The sequence below is a fragment of the Capsicum annuum genome, chromosome 3, assembly GCF_002878395.1.
Source record: "Capsicum annuum cultivar UCD-10X-F1 chromosome 3, UCD10Xv1.1, whole genome shotgun sequence".
NCBI classification, from domain to species: Eukaryota; Viridiplantae; Streptophyta; class Magnoliopsida; order Solanales; family Solanaceae; genus Capsicum; species Capsicum annuum.
In genome coordinates, this window is record NC_061113.1 from 193,207,209 (window position 1) to 193,231,443 (window position 24,235).

Sequence of the window (24,235 nt, forward strand, 5' to 3'; positions counted from 1 at the left end):
GAAAAATAAAAACATCATAACGTAAATAACGAGAATAACATGAATATAAATTACCTTGTGCTCTGGATCGTTCCACATGTCACAAAGCTTATTCTAATTTTCAGAGGTCAACTATTCAACTTCCATTTTACGAGCTTCTTCCACGGATCGTGAACTTTCAAATTTTTGTTTTAACTTGTAGCGCCATTGCCAGGTTCTATTTTTCAGAATATCCTCACAGCTATCTTTCACATAATGCTCATCCAAATTAATGTCAAACCTCTCCTAAAAACAAATAAGTATTGAAGAAACACATGAAACAATCAAAATCTCTTTTAGATTAAAATTATAATCATAATATCTGTTAACATACTTAGTACCTTAAAAATCTAATGCCCTTAAAAACATACATTTTAGTTCAAGAAATTTATACCCATGATTTGAAATCTATTGGTTCAGATTATAGTCCCTTTTAAGTTACTGGATTCCAAATTATTAATTTATACATATTAAATAGATTTATAGAGTTCGGACCAAAGTTTCTGGGATTGACCGAACTCATACCTTTGTATTTGGCTCTGGCCCCGACCACCTATGGTGGCTCATTGATCTAAAAAGTCTTGGTATATATTTAGTTGTCATACTTGATCTATGTAAATTTTAGTTGATTGATATATTGTAATAAAAATGAATGACAACTGAAGTTGGATTACTTAAATGAATAGCTAATGTGATAATCGATTAACTTAAGAATGTTATAAATGCAGAATGCAGGTCTTGTATTTTCAAACTAGTGTTACGTGTCTCATAAGATGGACATATATTGATAGACACAGTGGAAGTCATTTTGGACTCCTATATAGTAGATATTCAAAAAAAGGTTTTTTATCTTGACGTCTTCGGAATGTATATGAACCTAGTAGTCTGTGATTTTCGAAACTCTGAAGTCTTAGTTTGAAATATGTGGACTTGGAATTGGAAAGACAATACCATTTGAAAGATTTACAGTTGATTTAAAATCCAAGTACTGCATGAAATTCGCCTTAGTTACTTGTTCAATACAAGAAACTAGCAACATTTATTTCTTCTGTATCTTAAAAATATGATAGGCCTACTATGTATTGAGAGGATATAGAGTCTTACGTGATGTTAGGCCTTCAATCTTAGACATGATGATCAGATGTCTAGCTACATCAGCCATCTAAGCATACTACAACAACAACATAGCCAATATATTCCCACCAATGGAGTCTGGGGAGGGTAAGTGTATGCAGTCCATAACACTACCTCAAATCTGAGATAGAGAGGTTGTTTCCGATAGACCCCCGGCTCAAAATAAAACATCATACTATAAAAAATAGTGATATTACTAACAACAAATACGATGAAATTTACTCAAGTCAAAATTGTTAATACAGGTTTCTTTTCATTAGAAGCTTCTCTATTTCAGCCAGAAGCATAAGAATATAGGGTTACTGGCAATGAGCAATTAAGAAATTTTGCTAAGGGGGTTCAAGAATTATTATGTACGTACTTAAAGTAATTTGTGACATATACTTCGTATAATTTTTTACATATACAATATAATTTTTTGACAAAGAGTGTTCAACTTTCTGATATTGTCATAGTCAACTGAGGATTAATGCACATTACACAGTATATACAGGAACAAGGCATCACAAGATATCTTCAGTAGTAAATACAGAAAGAAAACATTTTCAAAACTTAGTACTTATTCGGATATAACAAACTACAACCAGCATCAATTGGTAACCTATAAGAGAGATGCTAGGGGTGAAATGATGGAGGCTTCAATATAATAGAAATAACAAAAGAAGAACTATGTTGATAGGGTAACACTGTTCACCATTCTCTGATGTAATGCAGCTACTTATTGAATGGGTTTTGTCACTATAGACAGCCGAAGAATTCGAGCTAATCTTTTTGTCCCTGGAACTGGGAGATGAACTTTGACAAGCAGAATATGATTTTGTTTTCTTGGTGTATGATCGAAATAAAAAAAGGTTTTCTTGTCATAATTTGTTGTAATTTTATTTTAGTTTGTTGTTTTTAGGTTGCAAATATGCACTATGGGAATGAGATGGTGGCTCGGGATAAATATGTGTTGGAGAGAGAGTTCAATTTGAGGAAAATTAATGACATTGAAAAGCTAGACTCGATTATATTTACTGGCAAAAATATTAACTTCCCCTTCTGTTATTATCGGAGTTGAAAACTACATGAAGTATCTATTAATTGTTCTTTCCTTTTCTGAACCATTGGAAACTATAATAAATATGTACATGGCACTATTTCATCATGGGTATAAGACAGGAAAAGAGTTAATATTTTAGCTTTACAAGTGGTGTGGGTACAATATTCTAAGAGATAATTTCCCAAACATGCACAAAGTCTTATCCCAAAAGGATTTGTCAATCCAACAAATTCAAAAGATACAAGGTGAAGAGGTTTTCTGGGACATGGGTTCAAGAGGAATTTCCATAACTCGGAGGTGATTGAGTTCCAAAGATTGCTAGATTTGGTTCACAAACAATGTAATCAATCAATAGCCATGATGGCTGGAGGTGGGTGCTGGGAAATAATTGAGTTGTATTTGTTAATTCTTTTTATGAAAAACATTTTGAGTATGGAGGTGATCACATTTTCATATAATCAAAATGGACGGAGGGAGTGATATGGTATTAAATAACTATTACTATGGTTAAGTGTATATCATTTTCTTGTAAGGGTCGTTGATAACTATTACTATGTTGAGCTCGTTTGGTCTTTTTTCACCCACATCTGGCTGTGTGTTCTTCGTCCCATTCAAAGAACAACCCTATGTGATGGCCTAGACATGAATATTGCATGTGTAGTGCATCTGCTAAATAATAAACAATGGATGTGAACATTAATCATATACGATAAGCAAATATTATATATCGTTTAGCTAAATGGGCCATCACTATGTAGTATAATACAAGTTCCCATTTTTGAAAAAAAAATATAGTTGATATGAATGTATTACCAGTATTAACAACGAGAGTAGTGCTATTCGATTCATCTGGTGATTGAGTTGCTTGACTAGTTCCCCCGGTAAGTGTAGTTTGCCTAAGGACACCCCCTCCCGGTGCCATTGATTTGCTAAATTCTGCTCAAAGCAATATGAATGATATTTCAAATAAGAAAAAACTTAGAAGCTACGTTCCAACATAAGTTAGACTATTATAGGAAAACAAAAAGTAACTGCAATATGATAAGTAGTTTAATTGAAAAAAAGAAATACAAGATTAAAGCAGAGAACTCCTAGAACCTCTTTAATCTTGAGTGATTGACCTTATCCATTTACATTGTTGTTGGAAAACAACAGAACAGGAACAATAATTGATGAATTTATGTTTTTCAATTTATGTTTTCTACCCTTCCCAGACCCCACTAGGTAGGAATATACTAGGTTTGTTGTTGTATATTTTCAATTATGTGTCTTGGCTTTAAGTTATTATGATTTACCATATCAGCATAAGCCGTGTTTTCTGTACTTGGACAACGTTTCGGAGGATCAAAAGATTTCAGCGCGAAGGTTGTATCAGCTATGGGCTGCTGAAGGTATTATATCATTGGAAGGTAACCAAGGAGAAGAGACAACAATGATGGAGATAGGGTAACATTATCTACACAAGTTAGCTATATACAATGCTCTTTTTCCAACCCAATAAATCTTACGAGCTTCTCTTACACTGCTCAAATTCCTAACAATAGTTATAACTTTCTCAAATCTCCACACTGAATTTGGTCTCAAGTTTGTTAATGACCATCTTTCTGGAAAAACTTATATCTCTGGAGATCAATTGACAAAGGATGATATTAAGGTGTATGGGGAAATCTTGAAGCAACCTAGTTCAGATAGTTATCCCAATGCTAGTAAATGGTACCAAGTTATTTTTGCTAAACTTGCATCAAGTTTTCCCGGGAAAGCTGTTGGTGTGAGATTTGGAAGCCAAATTGCTCCTACTATAGCTGCACCAGCTAAGGAAACTGCTAAGCCTTCCGATGATGACATCGATCTCTTTAGAGAAAAGACAAAATATGAAAAGAAGGAAGCAGAAGCAAGAGAGGCTGTGAAGGCATCTACCAAGAAAAAAATGAGTGGGAAATCAGCCGTTCTTATGGACTTTAAGACTTGGGATGACAAAACTAACATGAAGAAACTTGAGGATATTGTTCGGAGTATTGAGGTAGAAGGTCTTCTCTGAGGAGAATCCAAATTGGTCCTGGTTGGCTACGGGATTAAGAAAAATCAGATCATGCTTACCATCATTAATGAACTTGTCTCGGTGGATACTCTAATTGAGGAACGTATAACCTTAGAGCCTATCAACGAATACATGCAAAGCTTTGATATTGTTGCCTTCAACAAAATTTAAGGTCAACATACCAGGGAATTTTCTAAGTCTCGCGCCTTGTAAGGCTGTAATTTTGCTAGTTTTCGAGTTGTGATACTTTATAACTAGTGTTTTGTCTTTCAATCTCTGTTTAAGTACGTTTAGTAGTGAAAATGGGCATTTAACTGTGAAAAAAAAACTATATTCCAATGTCTCTGCAATAATTTCACAATGTTGAGGGTTTTGCAACTTGGAAATGATGAAGAACATCGATTCGCCCAAGTTTCTCCTTTTAGAGATCTCTTCAAGTTAGCAAAACTACAGAAACTAGGAGCCGTTCTCTCACTAGAGTTTGAGGAGATGGAAGGGATAATCACATATCTCATGCTAAGAATAGGGGGACTTAGGGAAACATCCTTCCGTATTCACTATAATTTTCATTTGGAAAAAGATCTAAACCTTCTGAAGCAACTGTTAGGTTGTGACCATCTCCACAAGTTAGATCTAATCGGACATATCAGTAAGCTACCAAAACACCACTTCTTTTTATAAAGCCTCACCAAGTTAACAAAAATTAGCTAAACATCTTTTGCTAATCCATTGCTAAGTAACTAGTAACTAATAGGATTTTCTAATAATCCGTTGCTAAATAGGATTCACCATTAAGTGTCAGACACCAATTAACAAATCATTTGATATATGATTGTTGAATGCAATTATTTATCTAATTTCATTCAAAGATAAAGTATTAGGACGAATACATACATGGTTTTCTTGTTCAGATTCGGAAATTTTGCTTCACTTTCCAATGAAACTCCTTTTTTTTTTTTCTCATATATATGGTCATTTTCCTGAACTTTTTTTGGAGCCAAAAACCTAAAATAAAATAAGTACCCAAAAATGGTTTCTTCTCCATTTTCCCTCGTAATGCCTTAGATCAACAAACAAAATGTGGAAGTTTGAGTAGTGCTTTATGCTTTTAGCAAAGACCTTGTTCAAAAGGCTGAAACAAATAGGGAGTTTTGGTAAAGTTGGTGTTTTTTTTTCGTATTAACCAATTGAGAATATGATGGAAGATGGTCAGTCTTACTACACTATCACACGTGAGCAGCTTGACTATAAGTTACTAAATCTATAGTTTTACCGATAATTTTCTAGAATTCATCCTTATAATTAATTAAGATACACAAGTTTTTACTTAATTATAAATAAATATGATTAGTTATAAATAAATATTTTTAAAAGAGAAATTATGGGTAAACTAATGGTTCGTTTGGTATGAGGTGCTAAAGTAAATAATACCGGAATAAAATAATAATTTTGGGATAAAATTTTTTAATACATGTTTGGTTGGCAATATTCGGGATAATTTATTCCGGGACTAATAAATAGTATCGGAATAAGTTATCCACAAGTGGGATAACAATCCCATCATAATTTATCCTTGGGATAAATTTATAAAAAGACAAAATTACCCCTACCTATATTTATGCACGAACCACTTTATGTACGTTAGTATGTGCATAATTAATTAATCAATCTAACTCAACCACTTTAGGCGATCCATAAATTATACTGACATAAACATATACATTAACCAAATAGTAAGGTAGTAATTTTATATTTATTCAAATGATAAACATTAGAATTTGGCCATTTAGATGGCTAACAAACTTTATAACATAAGTAGACATGTTAAATAAATATAAGAATATTTTATGTATATTACTATTTTTCACAATTTATGTTAAATATTTGATGAATAATAAACTAAAATCTTTTCATAAATGTATAAAATGTAGATGAATATTAAATTTTGTTTGTTTTAAGATGAAATTTGTAATGAATTTATCCTCAATATTTTTATAAATATTAAAAATATTAGAGCTTTAATTAACCTATCTTCAATTGAGTAATATTTACCAACAACCTAAATTACCCCCAAACCCACAAATCCATATTAGCCTCTTATAACTAATTTTTTAGCCAAAGACAAATTTAATTAACTAGCATAGGCCTTGTCGTAGTTATAAGTCATTGTTAAGCATTTGAATTGAAATGTTGATCACTATATTATATGAGTGATCCGCGTTCACAATAATTCCATTGTTCGATTACATATTTTAAATTAAATAGTTTTTTAATCACTTGAAAATTGATATTGTATATATTAATTAAAATAAATTTTAATAGTCTATATTATATGAGTGATATGTGTTTAAATGAATTGACATAAACAACAAATCTTCTTGTACTTTAATAAACTAAAGTTGAAAGTTTTTATTTCAAACTAAACAAGATGTAGTAAGATTATTTTCTTAAACACACATGGCATAATCATAGGAAGGCACATGCAAAAAAATTAAAGCTAAATAAGATGAAAGTTTTATTTTTAAAATACATACGATATAATCATGAAAATGCACACACACAAAAAAATTAAGCTAAATAAGATGAAGGTTTTATTTTTGAGAATAAATATTTAAAGCATCAAACGAAATATATATAAAAAAAGTTAAATAAGATAGAGGGTATTTTGGTAACCTATTAATTTATTCGTAGAAATTATACCATGCATATTACTTTGAATACAACAAATCAAACACTCAATAAAAAATAATTCAGCATAACTAATTCCAATATAACTTATCACATCATAACTTATCTCAGCATAACTGTAACGCCCCGAAAACGAGTCTCGGAGCGTCACACGGTGCTTGAGGCTACGAGTAGCCCCAAGCTAACCCTTTGAGCCATTTTCATTCAGTTCAACACAAATCAACGGGGTTTCCATAAATAACCCTCAAATATCAACATAGTAATCATCATCCAAGAATAAAAGAATTTCAGAAAGATAACAAAATACGACTTATTAGTCAACTCCCAACATCTATACCAGTCTAACAAGCCTCTAAGAAAATCAATAAAACCAGCGAGCCATTGAGACATGCCCCAACTGACTCATACTCAGTTATCAAATGTAAACAATTCCATGAAACCAACATCAGACATCACGTCTTCGAAACATGAGGACTCACCACGACAGAGGATGTAGAACAGTGTGCCCGAAGAATCACTGTCGAACCTGGAACTGAGCACCTGAACCTACATTCAGAGAAAATGCAGCCCACATCCGAAGATGTGGGTCAGTACCATGGAAAGGAACCGAGTATATGGGGGTGTATGCAGTTGTATAAACATCATCATCATAAATATTTATAAGAAATATGTAGGATGTATGAAAGACTCACATAGCCCGAAGAAAATCATTATAATCATGAGAGGATGAAATAAGTATAATAACATATGTGAGTCATCATATAATTTGTCAATCACTTTCAGTTCATCAAGAATATCAATTCTCATAATGTAAATATCATTTAAATTTTTCGAAAGAATAACTTTCACAATTCCACTTTCAAATTACTTCACCGTTCACCATAGATACAAGGAAACACACACACACTGGGGGATCCTATAACCGACATAAACTATGTGAGCTACATGGAGTCTAACGTACAACCCACGTTGGGGAGAGCCGTCCTATCCTTGCCATCGGAGTAGGACTATTGATATTAAATCCACACAAACTAGTGATCACTATATAAATCAGCCTCAAGCTTACTCCTACGGGGGCACGTAATTCTATGGAAGTAAGGTCGCTTTATACCTCCCACTCGGTGCTAAATATTTCTCCCAGACTTAGCTCAGATCATTTCAAAGACAATCCACAACAAAATAATTTCAGTAATATATAAATATACATCGAGAGCCGTCATGCTTCCCATCTATCAAAATCAACCACGTTGTGGATTTCTTTCACATTCGAGTTCAAAACAACTCCATAAAGACCAAAAGGTCAAATCATTCAAAATATCTCAAATAGTCAACATCAACGTGCTTATAACACACACTTTCTCAAAAAAACACAATTTCCAATGGGGATTCATGACCCAAATATCAAAATCATGATAAATATCATTCAAGATTCATGCTTTATATCACCACACATGTAAATTCATCTTTCAAAATCATAAACATCAAGATTTTATAATAATTATTATAAGATATGGGTTCATGCTTCAAATTCATAAAAATCAAATAAAAATCATGCCTTTGTAAAGAAAATTACTTTTGGGCACAAGAACGAAAGAGAGTTCTTGTTGAGAAACCCCACATACCTTGAATGATGAACTTGGAGTTCTTGAACTAGGAACTTGGAATCTTGAATAAATTTGCAGAAATAAATGGTGAACTTTGGAGGTTCTTGAAGTTGGGTGTAGGAGCTTAGGATTTTATTTTTGAGGGAATTTGATGAAATATAATATATAATGCTTCTAATAGGCTTTAATATAGGGTTTGAACGGATTTTGGGTGAGGAGAAATGACCAAAATGCCCCTAAAAATTAAATAATTCTCGAATCTGTCCTTTGGTGGACTATTTTGATAGTATGAAGTAGATCAACTATAACGTTTTACTCCGATATCCAAATTGGATGAAACCAATTTCATTAGAAATAGGACTCTCATATCTTTCTATTGATATACAGTATCTCACCTAGGTCATTGTGTACAAGGAGTTATGATCGTTTGAAGTTGACCCAAAAATTCACTTTTGATAGGCTGAAGTAGATCGACCATAACGTTTTGCTCCGATAGACAAATTGGATTAAACTAATTTCATCGGAAAGAGGACTCATAGAGATTTCCGTTGATATATAGTAGATCACCCAGATCATTATGTATAAGGAGTTATGATTGTTTAAAGTTGGAGCAAAAATACGCCAGGCCTCAGTACTTTTTCCTGCACATTTTACTGTTCACTACTATTCACAGTTCGATCGAAATGTTCATAACTCGTCGCTCGGGTGTCCGTTTTGGATGATCCACTTATCGTTGGAAAGCTTATTCGATACTCTACGCAATGGTGGGTCATAATCTAAGACATTCCATATGGAAAATTTATAGTTCATTCTAGAAAATAGAACCCAACATGTTTACGCACAAAATTTTAATGAAAAATTTCCCGGGGTATTACAATAACTAATCTCAGCATAATACATTCCCAACCAAACAACCCCTAAGGGTCCTTTGGTGGGGTTTATAAAATTTATACAAAATATGATATATTAATAATGTTTGGCTAGTCATGTTTACATATTATTCAGGTGGCGTTTGATTTGGTGTAAAAAATAACATTAATTGCATAATTAAAAAAAAAAATTTACTTTTGACATTATCACTCATAATTTTTTTAAAAAAATAATAAATTTTTAACAAAAAATCTTAATTTAAAAATATTATTTGGGTGATTTTTTAATGCTGGATATTCTCAACAATAAATATGATAAAATTTTATATTTGTAAAAATTAAGGATAGAGAAAGTAACGTATATAATACAAAAGCTATTTTAAAAATACTATAAATTATAATAAGTAATAATTAAATTTTTTAAAAAACATATAAAAAATTTGATTAACGCCAAATTATATTTGTGTCACATAATTAGGACTAAATATTACTTCCTCCGCCATATTTACTTGTCCATTTTATTAAAAATAGATGTGCAATAATATTGTTTAATTTAAAAAATCAATGGATAATTTTTCATTTCTGCCGATTTTACCATTGATATTAAATACGATTCATTATCCAGTAAATTTTTTTAAAAATTAAATTTATTATATTCAAAAGATAACATAGTAACATTATCCCTATCATTTACTATTTTTAAACATATGTGTCAAAGTTAATAATGAACAACTATTGATGGGTCGAGGGATTAACATATAGGCAAAAGGACATGGGGTGGCCATTTAAAAAAAAAAATGGACACAATTTGAAAAGGTGGACAAATGTAACCTGTCGGCTAAATTTAATCCCCTTTTTTATCCATTTGGCCAATTGGGCACATGCAGTCTTTATACTCAATTGATACACTTCTAAACCAAATTGATACACTTTTATAGTATATTGATAAACTTTTTAAAAAAGAGAAAGAAAATTCTATGCAAGCACATGCAGTCCCTATAGCCAATTGGTATACACTTTTATTCTATATTGATACACTTTTATACTACATTAATATACTTTGATACCTCATTGATACACCTTTATATCATGTTGATACAATATATATACCATATAAATATACCTTTTACAGAGAGTATACTCCTATATTTATTTAAGATGACATTATGTATGACTCATGTATAAATAAGTACGTTCTATGTTTTAAGTCTAAGCTATTGTCCTCGTTTTCCTATTGGTAGGCACAATATTGAAAAAAGATTAGTACACTAGGTTAACTTATCCGTGATCATTTCCATCTTGAGTCATCAACATATTTTACTATCTTAACATTTTTGAACATTAAATCGCAATATATTTCCTTGCTTATATGAAGGATACATGTAAAAACTGATAATTTGTGCTTGCTTGGTACGTTCAGAGAATGACTTGGATGCATTAATAAACAGTGTGGCAAGAACGGAAGGTGTCATGAGGCGCCGTGACCTTTCTAGTGCCTGTTTTGCACCTAACCTTGATTTCCCCATTATTCAAAAAAAATAAAATAACAATATTAAAAGAAAAAAATAGTGAAAATCAAACAAAAAAAATAGGAAGAAAGAGAACGTAACATGTAAAATAATTGACATTAAAAATTTAACAATAAATAAAGAAAAGACCAAAAAAAAGGGGTAGTAGCAACAGAAAAGCCTAAATGGCTATCTATTGGAATTGCCAAATCAGTGGCTATATCAGTGGAAATATTTTGGGCGAGCTGATATTTGTGTCCTTTCCCCTAAAATATATTACTCTAAATATATATTGGGCCCATATTAGCGCGGGCGATTCGATAACTAGTCTTACAAATATAAATGAAAACGAGTAGACATTTAATATATATTCTTTCTACTATCTTCAACATGTGGGGCATTTCAAATAAAATAAAGTATATATGATTGGTCTTGAGGGAATATTACTTTAGCTTCTGTATGTTTTCAAGATACAATATAAACATCATTAAATAGGGATACTATAGTAAAATAATTATGTTATTAATTCTTCTTCCTAAATAGATGTGTCAAGTAAAAATGTGACAAGTAAAAGCGAACGAGTACTTATTATATTTTAAATTACGGTATTAGTAAGGGATAGAAGATATTGTAAATAGAATTCAAATAGACCTTGACTTTTATCCAGTCTCGAAAATTAACCTTTTAAACGAATAAAATTCTTATAAGCACTTTTGTTTAAAAGAAGTCGCCTAAGGATGTTTGTAATACTGTAAACATGACACATGAAATATCTCAATCACATAAATTAGGATAGGAATACACATATTATTTGAAAATAGTAAAAAATACTATAAATCTCAATAATCAACAACTCAAAATATAAAAAACTATCGGTAAAAAATTGGGTTGAGTCTTTAAATATGTATTCGATATTTACACCAAGTAAATATTACAAAATATATTTTTTTTACAGAAATTAATATTAATTAATAATATTTAATTTTTAATTAAAATCATATATAAGAGACAATTTGATATACTAATTATTCCCTATTGATGTAGGTTTTGAAATGATCCGTATTTAGGGAGATGCGATTTGAACAATATACCTGACATAGTTAGTATACACACATACTACTTTTTTTTTTTTAAATTTTTTTGCACTTTTAAAAATGTTTTTTTTTTAAAAGCAAATTCATTTTAACTTTTCTTTTTAATCAGATTCTTTTCCTTTTCTTATTCTCTTAATTAAAGTTTAAATTTCAAAAAAATAAAATCCTTCTCCTTATTTCAGAGAACACTACACAGCAGCTCCATCAAGTTCAAGTGATCAACAACATGTCACAATTCATGCACGTAATTTAGTCAAACGTTATCAAGCTCAAACAAAGTGTTCAGGTACCTCTAAGCTGAATATTCACAAACAAAGCTAACCCCATCAAGATTCAAGAATTCCATATTCAGGTACCTCTAATTCTTGGTTTTTAATCTTAAATTTCCTCAAGATTGGTACTTTTTTTCATTTAGGGTCCATGATTTTACATTTAGGTGAGTTGATTTAATTCAATTATCCCAATTTTTTTTTTAAAATTCTAATCTTGTTCAATATTGTAAATTTTTAGTTTGGAATTTACAATATTATATTTAGTTGAGTTGATTTAGTTTAACTACCTCAATTTTCTAGGTTAATCTACATTATAATCTGAATTTATTGTTCAAGATTGTAACCTTTAGTTTGGGGTAGATAATTTCTATGATTGGGTGAATATAATTGGATTTTGAATTTATATTTATTGAAACTAGAGGTAAATAGTGTTTTTTTTATTCTTGATATCAAAATACTAAATTCTGATTTATGAATTAATTTGTTGAAGATGGAAATAGAGAAAGGCGGGGGTTGACAATTCTTAAATTGAGTAGGTCAGGGCTTAAATTGGGTAGGGAAGGGAGAGGAAAATTTAATATGTAAAATAATGGGGCATAGTAGGTACCGTATCTAAACTTTTAGTAGAAAATTATAAAACAATGAGTTACCGCAAAGGCTTAAACTCCTATGATATTCATTTTCCTGTGCAGGTGATCATGGATAAAAGATGGATGCAAGAACCAAAGTTTACTAAAATATATATTGAGGGTGTCCAATATTTTATGCGGCTTGTTCGATCTCACTTTGATTGAAATACCAAAATTCGATGCCTATGTACAGATGATGTGTGAGCATATGCTAACACATTTGAGGCTTTTAACTCTAAATAATTGCAAGGTCTTGAGCAACTTTAGTTATTTTTGATTACATTATGTTTGATTTTGCAGTTTAAGCTGATATGATAGAGAACCAACAATAATGGAAGCAAAAAGGTTGAAATTTGAAGAAAACTGAAGGCAAGTATGTCTGACGACATTTGTGATAAGTCGTCAGCCTTGTGATAAGCTATCAGGTTGGTTGTCATCAGTAGACAGAGAATTAGCCTAAAGTGAAAGTTGTGACAACATTTTATGATAAGCCGTCAAGGGTCTGATAAGTCATCAGGAATGCCGTTAGCCTTAAACAGGAGATGAGTTTCAGTTGGAAGAGTGATGACATTTTGTGATAGGCCACCAGGATGGTGTTAAGGCGTCAAGGATACCTTCAGAAATAGACAAGACATGAGAATTGGAGCTGGAATATGATGGTGTTCTTGATAAGCCGTTAAAATCTTGATAAGCCATCATCGTTGTTGTCAGTCTTAGACAGCAAGAGCCAAAAGTGAAGAGGAGCTGACGACATCCGTGATAAGTCGTCAGACTCCTAATAAGCTATCGCGGATGTCGTCGTTTATTTTGAGGAAAAGCTGTAACCTTGATTTTGTTTTCATAATTAGGGTAAGCTATTTAAAGCTTTGTTTTAGGGTTTTCTAGGAGATTATTCCAGACATTATTCGACACTTTGAGTTTTGATAACATGCTCTAATATTTTCTCTCTCAACTCCTAGATTTTAATAACACAACTATTTTGAGAGATTATTATCAGTATTTTTGGGATTTTTCTTTGTGATCTAATCTACGATTCACTGATTATTATTCATCTCTGTAAGTTTATATTTCAAATCATGAATTCAATTATGTGTTTTGTTCATTGCATCATGAGTGTCTAAACTCCCTTAACCTGAATTATGGGATCTAGGGTTAGGTCTTGATGAGGTACTAAGTATTCAAGATTCAATAGGTGGTAGGATCTCTTGATAATTTTAAAGTTTTAATTAACGTCTGTTGGTTGCAAATAGTAGACACACCTGCTTTGATTTGCTTGAGAAAGAAATCAAATATAGTAGGAAGTGAATTATCAACAAGGACTCAAAAATACTTCGTTTAATAATCAGCGCTGTAACAAGGTTGGTTAACCTGAGGTAAAATATGGGCAGTGCATAGAAATTCCCTAAGTCTGAGAGGATTAGAGAATTAAACGCTTAAGTAGGTTGAGAGACATTTAAGCATGGCATCGATAAAGATAGCTTGTCATTCAACCCACCGTGAGAATCTTGAATCACCTTTAACATCTGTCATGTACCGAAAAGCCTAGTGAACATAATTCTAGTTATTTCATAAACTCTTGATTACAAACACCAAAATTAAAGTGACAAACAATTATTTGTTAAACTTAAACCCCCCATTTCAGGAAATATTAGACTATCAGTGAATTAAATCGCAAATGACTTGAGTTCATACCATATTCCCTGTGGGATTTGACCCCAACCTAGTTGGGTTTTATATTGAAAATGATCGCTTACACCCATTCAAGAGTGTAATTTGAGCGTTATCAAAAATGGCGCCGTTGTCGGGGAATACGGTTGTAAACTGAAGTTTGTATGCGCTAATTGATTGTTACTTAAGTTTCCTAGATTTACATTTATTTGTATTTTTTTTATTTGTAGGATTTTATAGTGTATGTCAAGCACCAGAGTTTCCGAAGAAACTTTATTACCACTAAATCCGGAACCGCAACGAATAGGAAGAACGGAAGAACAGCAAGAGGCTGACAAACTGGCAGCCTTAGCTAGAGCTTAGGTGAATGTCCAAAATATTTGGCAACATGCACGACACCCAAACCTTGAGGACGAAGATTTAGGGGATGAGGAGTTATTGAACCCTGGTAACCCAAGGCGTGCAGAGAAGATAGCTGCACAAGTACCACATAATGTTAACCCAAACCGTCCGTTCCAAAGAAGACAAGAGTACCAACAGGTCTAGTATGATCTGAATGATGATGATGATAGCATGGACGGGGCAAGTGCAACGTGTAAAATTATTCCTCCACTGTTGGCACCTAGAGCCAGGTTCAACATTACGAGTACTATGATCCAACTCCTTAATCTAAAGGGGTTGTTTGGAGGCCTTCTTGGGGATGACCCCAACCTGTATCTGGTGAATTTGGTCACCATTTGTAAATCTTTTGATAACCTAGGAGTAGGACAGAAAGCTATCCGATTGAGGTTATTTCCGTTGTCTCTATCTGGGAAGGAAATATTATGGCTGAATGAGCTTACGCCTGATTCCATCACCCACTAGAGGGAATTGAAAGAAGCATTCCTAGAATGGGTTTTTGCACTCTCCAGGAGGGTACAGTTGAGAGATGAGATCAACAACTTTAGACAGCTCCCTACTGAAGCTTTGCATGAAACATGGGAGAGATTCAAGAAGAAGCTGACACAGTATTTGAACCACAATATGACGGACCTACACTTGATGGAGACTTTGTATAGAGCCCTAAACTCTGTAACGAAGCCGATTATAGATAATACTGCTGGTAGTTCGTTTGTTGATATGTCTTTTTATGATGCCTAAGATATGCTGAATAGGATGACCAAACAGAGTCGGGCTTAGGATACTAGGAAGTCTGTGGTAGCAAGGTCCACTGTTTCTGTTGGTATGTCTACTGAACAATGTAGGAGAAATGAGGATAGGGATCAAGACATGGCCTATCTAAAGACTCAGATGGACTTGCTCACCAAGCACTTATTATCGGGGAATACTGAGAAAGTGAAGGCCATAACGTCTCAAGACCGAGTTGATATGGAGCCTGAAGAAGAGGCAAATTATGTTAATATCAGGGGGTTTCTGAGGCAATAGCTAAGGGAATCAAGGTCAGAACGTTTATGACAAGCCTGGTTACAAAAATAGGGAGCAGGGAAACTGGAGAAGTAATAATGACAGGAGTGGTTTATATGTTCCTCCTAGAAATCAAAAAGCTGCTTCAACCAGCTCTGGAAAGATATTCGTAGAGGACATGATGGAGAAGTTGTTGAAGGGAGTTGAGGCCACCAACTCTGGTGTAACCACCATGAAGATCGATATGATATCCATCAGTCAGTTGGTGTACTCACACTCCACAGCCATCAAATAGTTAGAGTAGCAGATGAGCCAATTTTCTGCTGCATTTAACCAGAGAAAGAGCGAAAAATTACTAAGCAATACAGTTCAGAATACGTAAAATGATGGCTCATGTATGGAGATTACCACTAAGAGTGGTAAGATATTACCTGGCCTTTCTGTGGGAAAATCTTTAGATGGTGAGGTAGTTGTTGATGAATCCAAAAAAAGTAATCCAGTGGAGTCTGAGAAGCTAGATAGTTCTGTTAATGCTTTGGGGAAGGAAAGAAAGAAGAAAGAGGAAGTGGTGTTGAAAACTATCCCAAGACCACCACCTCCATTTTCTCAATGATTGAAGAAGAAGGTTGAGAATGCAAAATTCAACAAATTCCTGGCAATGCTCAAGCAATTGGCAATAAATATGCCTTTGGTTAAGGCACTTGAGCAAATACCAGTATACTCAAAGTTTATGAAGGACCTTGTGACCAAGAAACAGAAGGTTAGCCATGAGCCAGAGGAAAATATTCTCCATTATGGCACTATCTCTACAAGGTCTTTAGTGCAGAAAAAGGCAGACCCAGGAGCGTTTACCATTTCGTGTACTATTGGTTCCCAGAAATTCACCAAAGCATTATGCGATCTGGGAGCCAGTACAAACCTGATAACACTTGATATGTACAAGAAACTGGATTTGGGGAATCCTAACCCAACAAATATGCTGTTGGTGATGGGAGATAGGTCTATGAAGTAGCCTCTGGGCATATTACATGATGTTTCAGTAAAAGTAGTCGATTTTATTCTGCCTGCTGATTTTGTAGTCCTAGATTACGAGGTGGACTTTGAAGTGCCCATCATCTTGGGTAGACTATTCCTTACAACTGGGAGAGTGATCGTAGACATAGAGATGAATGAACTGAAGTTCAGGCTAAATGATAAAGAAGCACGCTTCGAGATACATTCATCCATGACTCAGCAAAAAGAGATGGGTATTTTCTCAATCGTTGATGTATTCTATGAAGATGATAAAGGGGTATCAACAGGTTTTCTTGGCAAAGTTTGAGTAGTCAGGACAACCAAGTCATGCCGCAACAGTAAATCAAGCGTTGCATGAGAGGCAACCATGAACCCCGGGATTGATCCATTCCAGGTATACTCTAAATGTTAGTTTAGCTTTATTTTTAATTTTTTGTTGAGGGTGTAGGGTAGGATGTTGTTGTAATAATTTTTGATAGATAATTAAGAGTAATATAGGTACTTGAGGCATTTAGCTTGTTTTGTGAATTTTGAGCACCTTTTCAATAATATGGGTTTATAACTATGTGAATTGCATTCATCTATGACTGCGGTACATTTTTTGTGGCATTAGTCTGGCAACTTGATGATTTTTGCTGAACAAATTGCATGAATCAGATAAGTAGTGATATGCGATGTACTTGTGTGCCATGAGTGTGTGAGGTCTTACTCAGCTCCTTCTATGTGCCGAATCTAGAATTTACCCTGTTAGTCATACCTAGATTGTAGGATAGGAGTTATCAGTAAAAGAGAGGAAGAAAAGATGGTTGATAAGTAAAACCCTAAGAGTTTAGTGTAGTGTCAAAGAGGCATAGTCACTCTAAAATATCCATGAATATCATACCATCCCTGACCTACGTTACAAGCTTAAGAAAATTCCTATAGTGATCCTAACTGACCTATCTGAAGACTTGGGTACTGACTACAAGGGAAAGCCTATGACATTTGACATTCAGTGTTTGGAACTTCATTCTGAGAGTGAGTCTTGTGATTGTCCCTATATTTATGTATGTGAATTCTGATATAAGTGAAAAAGGGATTTCTTTGTTGTGAGGGCACACTGGGTATGTTGCTTGTCACTGACTTGCTCAGATAGTGTGATCTTGGTGTGGAATGATTGTTATTGCTGAATTTTTGCCGTATCTTGATGCTTGTGAGTTGCATGGTTGTTCTTCAAAACATCAACAGTGAGTTTTAAATTGACTGACCTTGGAGATGATGAAATTACTCTGAACTAATATGAGTAGTTAACTGCCAAATTGTACTTTGTAGTCTCTTAGTTATATTTTGGTTGCTTGAGGACAAACAATTGTTTTAAGTTGAAGGTATTGATGTGTGAGCATATGCTAACACATTTGAGGCTTTTAACTCTAAATAATTGCAAGGTCTTGAGCAACTTTAGTGATTTTTGATTACTTTATGTTTGATTTTGTAGTTTAAGCTGATATGATAGAGAACCAACAATAATGGAAGCAAAAAGTTTAAAATTTGAAGAAATCTGAAGACAAGTGTGGTTGACGACATTTGTGATAAGTCGTCAGCCCTGTGATAAGCTATCAGGTTATCGTCATCAGTAGATAGAGAATTGGCCTAAAGTAGAAGTTGTGACAATATTTTGTGATAAGCCGTCAAGGGTCTGATAAGTCATCAGGAATGCCATCAGCCTTAAACAGGAGATGAGTTTTAGCTGGAAGAGTTGACGACATTTTGTGATAGGCCATCAGGATGGTGATAAGGCATCAAGGATACTATCAGACGTAGACAGGACATGAGAATTGGAGCAGAAATGTGACGATGTTCTCTATAAGCCATCAAAATCCTGATAAGTCATTGTCGTCGTCAGTCTTAGAAAATAAGAGCCAAAAGTAAAGAGAAGCTGACGACATCCGTGATAAGTCATCAGACTCTTGATAAGCTATCACGGATGTCGTCATCTATTTCTAGGAAAAGCTGTAACCTTGATTTTGTTTCCATAATTAGGGTAAACTATTTAAAACTTTGTTTTAGGGTTTTCTAGAAGATTATTCCAGACATTATTCGACACTGTGAGTTTTGATAACATACTTTGATATTTTCTCTCTCTACTTCTAAACTTTAACGACACAACTATTTTGAGAGATTATTATCAGTATTTTTGGGATTTTTCTTTGTGATCTAATCTACAATTCACTGGTTATTATTCATCTATGTAAGTTTATCTTTCAAATAATAAATTTGATTATGTGTTTCGTTTATTGCATCATGAGTGGCTAATCTCCCTTAACCTGAATTATGGGATCTAGATTTAGGTCTTGATGAGGTGCTAAGTATTCAAGATTCAATAGGTGGTAGGATCTCTTGATAATTCTAAAGTTTTAATTAACGTTTGTTGGTTGTAAACAGTAGACACACCTTCTTTGATTTGCTTGAGAAAGAAATCAAATATAGTAGGAAGTGAATTATCAACAAGGACTCAAAAATACTTCGTTTAATAATCAGCGCTGTAACAAGGTTGGTTAACCTGAGGTAAAATTCGGGCAGTGAATAAAAATTCCCTAAGTCGGAGAGGATTAGGGAATTAAACGCTTAAGTAGGTCAAGATATATTTAAGCATGACATCGATAAAAATAGCTTGTCATCCAATCCACTGTGAGAATCTTGAATCACCTTTAGCATCTGTCATGTACCGAAAGCCCTAGTGAACATAATTTTAGTTATTTCATAAACTCTTGATTACAAACACCGAAATTAAAGTGACAAACAATTATTTGTTAAACTTAAACCCCCCATTTCAGGAAACATTAGACTATCGGTGAATTAAATCGCAAACGACTTAAAATCATACCATATTCCCTATGGGATTTGACCCCAACCTAGTTGGGTTTTATATTGAGAACGATCGCTTACACCCATTCAAGAGTGTAATTTGAGCGTTATGTACAGATTGCTTAAATGTGTTTTTTCAAATACAAGAAATAGTGCATGACCACTTGTTGCTCGAATGAATTATGGAAAGTTACATGCACTGGAGACACCATGGGGAACAATCACAAATGAGAGATAACAATGAAGTAGTTTACAGTGAAGATAAAAATGAAGTCCATGATAAGGACGATGCAATTCGTACTATGTTAGAAGAGGTCGCTGAAGGATTATTTGTCAATTATTCAGAGGAGACTGGTAATAATGTATGTAGTAATATGAGTAGAAATAAGCGATAACATTTGATAAATTTTTGAAAGAAGATGAGCGTGAATTATACCCGGGATGTAAGAAATTTTCGAATCTTTCATTTTCTGTGAAGTTGCGACACTTGAAAGTATACAATCAATGGAGTAATAAGTCATTTGATATGTTGCTGGAGTTGCTAAAAGAGGCATTGCCTGCTGACGAGACACTTCCTAAGTCATATTATGATGCTAAAAATATGTTGCAGGGTTTGGGATTAGGATACATTTTGATTCATGCTTGCAAAAATGATTGTGTGTTGTACTGGGCTGAACATAAAGATAGACAAGAATGTCCACATTGTGGTACTTCGAGGTGAAAAATTAACAATGGAAGGGATAAAAGGATTCCTTATAAAATTTTATGGTATTTTCCATTAAAACCGAGACTTCAAAGATTATTTATGTCTAGTAAAGCAAGTGTGGACATAAGGTGGCATAAATAGAAATGTCTTGATGAGGAAAATATATTAAGGCATCCCACTGATTCTGAAGCATGGAAAGAGTTTGACAAGAATCATAAGTGGTTTGCACAAAAACTTCATAATGTTAGACTTGGTGTTGCAACTGATGGTTTTAATCCATATGGTAACATGAGCACATCATATAGTTTGTGGCTTATCATTCTTGTTCCTTATAATCTTTCTCTATGGAAATGTTTTAAGGACCCATTTATGATGATGTCATTACTTATTCCTTGTCCCCAAGCATCGGGAAAGGATATTGATATTTATTTGCGTCCTTTGGTTGATGAATTGAAAAAGTTATGGTGTGATGGTGTAGATATATTCGATGCATCAGCTGGGGAGTGCTTCAAAATGCATGCTGCTGTTTTATGGACCATACATGATTTTCCAGCTTATGGTATGTTTTAAAATTCTCTACTTTCCTAGCTGTCTATTTTCCTAGAGAGAAAAATTGTGCAATTATTAATTTTATTTTGCATGACAAAAAGGTGTTCTTTTAGCTAATTGACAATACATGAGAAGATTGAATTTTTATTCATTATTGTAGTGAATTTTGTTTTTCTGCATATGTTATTTTTATGTTCAGGTTATAAACTATTGTTGAACATGTAATTTTTTTTAATGAATTAGGTAATTTATCTGGATGGAGCACTAAGGGATACATGGCATGTCCTACTTGCAACATGGATGCATCTTCACAAAGGGTAAGAGGCAAAATTTCTTACACAGGTCACTGTCAGTATCTTGAATCCAATCACTCTTGGAGAAGAAGCAAGAAATTTGATGGGTAGATAGAAAAAAGAATGAAGCCAAAAGAGCTCTCAGGTGATAAAATCTTGAAACAATTAGATTTACTCAGTACTTATAAACCAGGAAAACACTCAAATAATAAAAGAAAGAAACGTCTTCCTGAAGAGTTGAATTGGGTGAGGAGAAGTATTCTATTTGAGTTGCCCTACTGGAAGAGGTTGAAGTTGCGACCTAATTTAGATGTCATGCATATACAAAAGAATATTTGTGAGGCTATTTTGGGGATATTATTGAATATTAAGGGGAAAACTAAAGATACTTCTAAAGCAACACAAGATCTAAAAGATATGAATATAAGAAAAGAACTGTGGTTGCAACATGATGGTTCTAATTATACAATGCCTGGTGCTTGTTATAATATGTTAAAAGAATAGAAAAAGAAGTTTTGAGCATTGTTAAAGTCTGTTAAATTTCCTGATGGCTATGCGTCAAATATCTCAGGGTGTGTAAATGGGGATGATGGTATGATAACTAGACTCAAAAGTCCTGACTATCATGTTTTGTTACATCGAGTGCTGCCTATTGCTGTTTGTGGATTTAAAAATAAAGATGTCTCTTTAGCATTGATTGAGTTAAGTGATTTTTTCTGACGATTATGCTATAAGACATTGAGATGAGATGACTTGGAATAACTAGAACTGGATATAGTTGTTATATTATGTAAGCTTAAGATGATCTTTCCACTTGCTTTTTTTGATGTTATGGTACATTTAGCTGTGCATTTACCACCAGAGGCCATGCATGGGGGGACCAGTACAGTATTATTGGATGTACAAAATTGAGAGGTTCTTGTGCAAGCTTAAGCATTATGTCCGAAACAAGGCACGACCTGAAGGTTCTATTGCTGAAGGCTATATTATTGATGAATGTTTGACATTTTGCTCTATGTATTTTGATGACATTGAGACTAGATTTAATCGTAAAGACAAAAATGATGATGGATCTAGCAATAATGATGGGCCTATTTTAGAAATATTTTCAAAAAGTGTTAGACCATATAAAGATGGAGATTATGATGCCATACCAAACAAAGATTTTGACATGGCTCAGTGGTATGTGTTGAATAATTGCGAAGAAGCAGAAACTTTTATTGAGTAAGTAGTTCTTCTATATATATTTACATATGTTGGTATTTTTTATTTAAACTATTTGTAAATAACTTACTTTTTTACATGCAGAGAACATAAAGAAGAGCTATTAAAGCAAGGTGTTGTGGATATAGAAGAGAAACACAGAGAACAATTTCCTTCGTGGTTCAGAAGAAAAGTAAGTGACTTTAAGATAATAATCACGTTGTGTGTTTAAATTTTATCTTTTTATTCTTTACTAATTGAAAGCAATAACTTTTCCTTATAGATTATGCAGTTATTTAATAAGGAGAAGTCAAGGTCTATCATGAAAGTATATTCTTTGGCTATGGGTCCTGATGTGCGTGGAACAAACCGTACTAGGTGTATTGTGAATGGTGTTAAGTACCATATTCAGCAACATGATAAATTACGTAAAAGTCAAAATTTAGAAGAAAAAAGTGAATTCTAATGATTGAGAAGTTAATCTTCGTTTCAAACAGGGCACCTAAATATTCTGGGTTGGAGAAGAAAAAAGTAAATTCTATCAGAGCTTCTACTGACCCGAGAATTGATAAATCAACTGATAAATAGAAGGAGGTACTACAAAATCTGGCCTTGATGCCCTTAGCTCTAGTTTCTCTAATCTAATTTATTTGGCCTGCTTTGCATTTGTATCTCGTCTCAATTTTCCTTTCCTTATTTTCCATTAAAACATTAAATTTCTATGTCTCAAGTATTCAAAGAGATACATAAAGATGTTCCTTCATAGTGTAAAATACCTATAGCATTGATGTTTGACTGATGCCACCTGATTTGGCCAAAAGACCATATTTTTCATAAAGATGTTCCTTCATAGAGTTCTCTAGGATCTTTGCAACATCAGTTACTCTGCTGTGGGTGGACTGTCAGATCAGATCAGGGAGCTGAGAGAATACATAGAGTTACCTCTAATGAACCCCGAGCTTTTCCTCCAGAGGATTAAGCCTCCATAGGTAAATTATTCAATATATTTTTTTGCATTTTTTTACATTTGTCGGCATGGACAGAAATGCTTTTTCTTGTGATATTACTTCTAAGGTTATCGAGGATTCTATCTTAGGGTGTTCTTCTCTATGGACCTCCTGGAATGGGCGAGAAATTGTTAGCCAGGGCAATCGCTAGCAACATAGATGCCAATTTCTTAAAGGTGTGCGTACTAGAATTTGGTTATATCTCTAGTCTAATAGCATATCATAATGGGCATTTATAATTAGTGATTGCTGCAGGTTGTATCAAGTGCCATTATTTATAAGTACATTGGTGAGAGTGCAAGATTAATTCGGGAAATGTTTAATTATGCTCCTGATCACCAAGTAAGACTTCAATCGAATTCGTTTCATACATTGGGAGTGTTGGACTTGTAGAATGATTTTGGAGGTGCCTTAAAATATTGACACTCTATTATCTTTATTTGTAGCCCTGCATCATTTTCATGGATGAGATAGATGCAATTGGTGGATGCCATTTCAGCAAGGGAACCAGTGCATACCGTGAAATCCAAAGAATGCTCATGGAGTTGCTCAATCATTTGGATGGAAATCCTCAAGACCCATGCTGCTGGGATCGACAAACATGGTGAAATTGATTATCAGGATTCTATTAAGCTCGATGAGGTTTGCTAA

The 24,235-nt window shown here is 33.5% G+C and overlaps 1 long non-coding RNA gene and 1 pseudogene across 1 annotated transcript; both read left to right on the forward strand.

The window, feature by feature from the left end:
• The first annotated feature begins 2,657 nt into the window (after window positions 1–2,657).
• LOC107865175 lies at window positions 2,658–4,403 on the forward strand (annotated as a pseudogene).
• Window positions 4,404–23,664: 19,261 nt separating this feature from the next.
• LOC107866222 lies at window positions 23,665–24,076 on the forward strand. The gene is made up of 3 exons (XR_001672819.2): window positions 23,665–23,760; window positions 23,840–23,926; window positions 24,031–24,076. It is a non-coding gene; the product is annotated as an uncharacterized LOC107866222 (long non-coding RNA).
• Window positions 24,077–24,235: the final 159 nt, after the last annotated feature.